Raw genomic sequence first — 4,931 nt, forward strand, 5'->3', positions numbered from 1 at the left:
GATGATCTGGCTGCTTGCTCGGCACCGGTTATGCGGGAGGCTAGGGCTGCTGGAGTTCTTTTCAACCTCTCCCCTCTTCGGCGAACCTAGACTTCCCGACACATGATATGATATGCATGCAATGAATGAGACCTAGACTTGACTCTAAGTGTCACTCCGAAGATTCGGGATTTTGGATTTTGTACTTGTATTCGGGATTTGCAACTCGTTGGAAATGTTTGAGATGAGCGTCCATTCTTTTGTGAAAGTTGGCTCTTTGTACTAGAATTTGGGAGATCGAAAAGGAATATTTCGACCTATTGGAAATTGGACTTATTTGAAGGGGATTTCAACCCGCTTTAGGATATGGAAATTGGACTTGTACTAGGAAATTGAATTTTTCAAGGGAATTTTGACCCATTGGACTTGGAATATTTGAAAGGAATTTCAACCCGATTGAAAGAGATTGATTTTGTATTATTTGAAGGGAATTTCAACCCGTCAATATTTTAAGGAAGTCTCAACCCATTGGACTTGGAGTATTTGAAGGGAATTTCAACCCATTGGAATTTGTATTATTTCAGGGGATTTTCAACCCGTAGATGGAATCTTGAACTTGTATTATTTCTGGGGAGTTTCAACCCGTCGAATTGGAACTTGTATTATTTCAGGGGATTTTCATCCCGTGGATTTGAACTTGTATTATTTCAGGGGATTTTCAACCCGTGGATTTGAACTTGTATTATTTCAGGGGATTTTCAATCCAATTGAATTTTGAGTTTGACTCGAAGTTTGAATTTTGAAATGGAATGGGATGCATTTTGTATGTAGAACATGAAGCTTTGTATTTGGAAAATCCGGCATTATGTCGCCGTGGATTTGAGATATTTGAATTTGGGAACTTGAAAGTCCGGCATTATGCCGCCGTGGGCTTGGAGTGTAGGATTCGAGATTTGAAGGTTTGGAATTTTTGAACTTCGAGCTTGAGGTTTGAAATGCGGAATGGAAAATCGGCATTGCGACGGCATGTATTTGAAATTTGAAGTTTTGAGCATAGGACTTGAAATTCGAAAGATTGACATGGAATTTGAGGTTTGAAAATTGGAGTTGAAAAGTTGGCGTTACGCCGGTCATGAACTTTGGCATTTGAACTTTGAGGTTTTGAGACTTGGAATTGGCAACTTCACTTTGATGCTTGAAGACTTGAATGTTTGAAATAGAAAATCCGGCATGACGCCGTTGGATTCGTGGTTTTTGACTTTGAAGTTTGAAGCTTGAAATTTGGACTAGAAAATCCGGCATTAAGGCGCCGTTGGATTAGGTCTTGACTTGTAACTTGAAACTCGAAATTTGGACTAGAAGATCCGGCATTATGGCGCCGTTGGGTTGTGTTTGAAAATTGAAGTTTTGGACTAGAAAGTTTGAGTTTGAACTTGAAGCTTGAGGACTAGGAAATCCGGCATTATGACGTCATTGGATTTGGACTTGAAAATTGATATTTTGGACTTGACTTGGAATTTGGACTAGAAAATCCGGCATTATGACGCCGTTGGATTTGGACTTGACTTTGAGGTTTTGAAAATAGAAAATCCGGCATTATGACGCCGTTGGATTGCATTTTGAACTCGGGACTTGGATTTTTGACTCGAAAATCCGGCATTATGACGCCGTTGGATTAAATTTTGAACTTGAAAATTGGAATTCGAAATGGAAAATCCGTTATGACGTCGTTGGATTGAATTTTTGAATTTGAAAGTTGGAATTTTGACTCGAAAATCCGGCATTATGACGCCGTTGGATTGAATTTTGACTTTGAAACTTGGAATTTGGACTCGAAAATCCGGCATTATGACGCCGTTGGATTGAATTTTGATTTTGAAACTTGGAATTTGGACTCAAAAATCCGGCATTATGACGCCGTTGGATTGAATTTTGAGTTTGGCATTTGTGCGTGAGGCGTGTTTAAGGGTTTTGAATCAAATGGAGTGACACTCCTAAGACCCTAAAATCGGCTATTTAGATGCATGAGGTTTGAATGATGCTCCTAGGGGTTTGGTTTCCTAGTTGGAGGCTAATTGGTTTTGACAAGCTAGAACTCGAGGTTAGCCATTCACGCGTGCAAAGAAGCCCACACAATGCACAAGAAGCACGTTGTCACACTAATCATGAATATGAAAGCGACATGCAAAGTTCTAAACCTAAGGTCGGTCTAAGTTTTTGTATGATGCAAGTGGTCGGCTTTGGGTGTCAAAAAGGTACTCGGCTAAGAGACGGATCCGGCGACAAGATTTCACGTTCCGCCTAAGGGAAGTATGTGTCGGTAGACGGCCTCCATACTTGACATCGGGAATGTCAAGCAAATGCCAAGTTTCGGTAGGCGCGGAAATGGTCACACACTTTGGTTGGGAACCGTATGGAGAGTCACCATTTCGTTGCCCCCGGGGCTAGCCCGAATGTAGAACACATCCGTTTGGGCAAAAGTAAAAATTCATTTTGCACAATATGGTTTTCGAAAAATGCATGAAATGCCTAGAAATCGAAATTGAAATCGTACTTGAATTTGTATTTGTAAAGCCTGTTTTTCGGCACTCGTTCACGAGGCTTGGGAGCGTCCTTGCAGATGCAAAAACATACTAACTCCCAACACGAAAAGTTGAGCAAAAGTGGGCGACAAGCCACTGTGAGCCACTGTCCTGGATGCAGGCAGCGGCGTTGGGCGCAGGGGCTGCGCCTGGCGCCAATGCTGGCATCCAGTACTTCGGCAGATCAATGGCTGGTTGCTCGAAATCTGCTCTCATTTTCGAAATTGAAATTAGAAAATTCCCCAGTGGAGTCGCCAATTACCGTAGGGGGTTTTTTTATCTTTTTCCCGTTTCCTACAATGGGGGGTTTAGCACGCGGCGGTTCGTTTAGAGAACCGTTGAATTGTTTTTGCACCTCGAAGGAGTCGCCACCAAACTTATTTTAGGTCTCGTTTGGGAAGACCGCACAATGACTCTATTTTTGGATAAGGCCTTGAATCCTTGAAACGGATGGGTGAGATCCGGGCTCGGGAACGAAAATGCTTAGTCGGCGAGCTATAGAAATATTCAAGTACGTTGGCACAACATTGTTTCAAAAATAAACCCTAAGATTAGACTATGTGGGTTCGAAAATTAGAAAAAAATAGAATTTCTAATTGTACGGTGGTCACTTTGCTTTAAAGATTGATTTAAGGAACCTAAGGCCGGTTTGTCCAAAAATATCTTCGTTAAGCGTGATGTAACCTTTGTATTTTGTTGTATTTAGCATGTTGGTGATGAAAGCGATAAAGCACATAAAGCAACATCACAATACTAAATAAAGTGCGGAATTAGTAAATACAAGACCCCCTAGAAAAGGACTAGGGAGTAGGTCCACCTTGCCTAGAGATGGACTAGGCAAGTAAAGGTGCGGAATTGAAAGTGCGATATTGAAATTGCGGTATTGAAATTGCGGTATTGAAATTGCGGTATTGAAATTGCGATATTGAAAGTGCGATATTGAAAGTGCGATATTGAAATTGCGATATTGAAATTTGTACTTGGGCACATGAGATTCGAACGCCAATCGGCTCCTTAAAAATAAGTGCGCCCGACACGAATTCAAAGCCAAAATCTCAACTTGGGAGAGGTTGCTCAACCCAAATGTCCTAGATTTTGCATATTGAACTTGAAATTGAAAGCTTGAATATTGAAAGGTTTGAACTTGAAAAGATTGAATCTTGAACTTGCAATGACTGAAATTCGAAAACTTGAACTTGTATATTGAAATTTGAAGACTTGAACTTGTATATTGAAAAATGGAGTTTTGAATCTCAAAAGATTAAACCTTTAAATGCTAAAAGTTGTCATCTTTGATTACTCCACACTTGAAGGTGATTCTAGTCCAAAGAGATGAATGCAAACAACTTTGAACATCCTTGAATCTTGAAAATTTGTATTTTGTATTTTGAAAAAGTTTTTATTTTTGAAAAAGCATGTATGATTGTTGCAAGTGGTGTTTTTTATGACAAAAAACACCAACTTGCTAATCATTTGAAATCAAAATAGCATAATTAATTGAAATGGGATTCGGATTTACCTAGTTAAGCTTAGGCTCGAGCTCCCAATTGCTCTTGAATTTTGGAATTTTTGTATGTGTTTTGAAGAGTTTTGAAGTTTGTATTGTGAGGAGTAATGTCGAAATTACGACGTTGTATGTGTTGTGCCCCCCCTTTTTCGAAGGAAATGAGGGGTATTTATAGGAGGGAAATGGTGCAAAACGCCAGCACACGCCAGCGCCTGGCGCCAAGCCAGCGCTGGGCACTGCTGACGTGGGCTGAATGCCGCCAAAAAGGACGGAAAGATGCCGTCCTTGATTTGTCTTGTATGGGTGTACCTTCGTACGAATAGTACGATGTTTGGCACGTAGTGTTTGCTTGGAGGTTAAGGCTTGAATTTGCGTCTAAAAACAAACCTTTCTCGGGATTTTGAATTCCGGTTTTACGGGGCGGAGCCCGGCATGCTCGGTTTTGTGGGTCGGCGCCCGAATTTGACTTGCCTTATATGATTTTGAGTGGAAAAGGCATAGTAAGACCAATGGGATGGTCCACTAGTTGAGATTGAACTTGGATTTTGAAGTTGGATTTTGGAAGTTGTATTTTGTACCGAGTTCCGGGAAGGGAACGGTCTCGGGGATTGGATTTTGGACCTTGGATTTCGGAGGTATTCTTAGCAATTGGGATTTCCGCCTGGAGTTACTCCAATCTCCTAACAAGGATAATGGTATCGTCATCATCCCAAAGGGGAGACACAAATTAGGTGTCTACAATAACTAAGCAGTTCTGTTCAAAAAATGATTGGCGATTTTCACTTAGAGATTACTTTATTTGGTGAAATGAGACATGACTCAAGGCTTGATTTAATATGTATAGTGACTGACTGGCTACTACT

The sequence above is a fragment of the Spinacia oleracea genome, chromosome 6, assembly GCF_020520425.1.
Source record: "Spinacia oleracea cultivar Varoflay chromosome 6, BTI_SOV_V1, whole genome shotgun sequence".
Classification (NCBI taxonomy): Eukaryota; Viridiplantae; Streptophyta; class Magnoliopsida; order Caryophyllales; family Amaranthaceae; genus Spinacia; species Spinacia oleracea.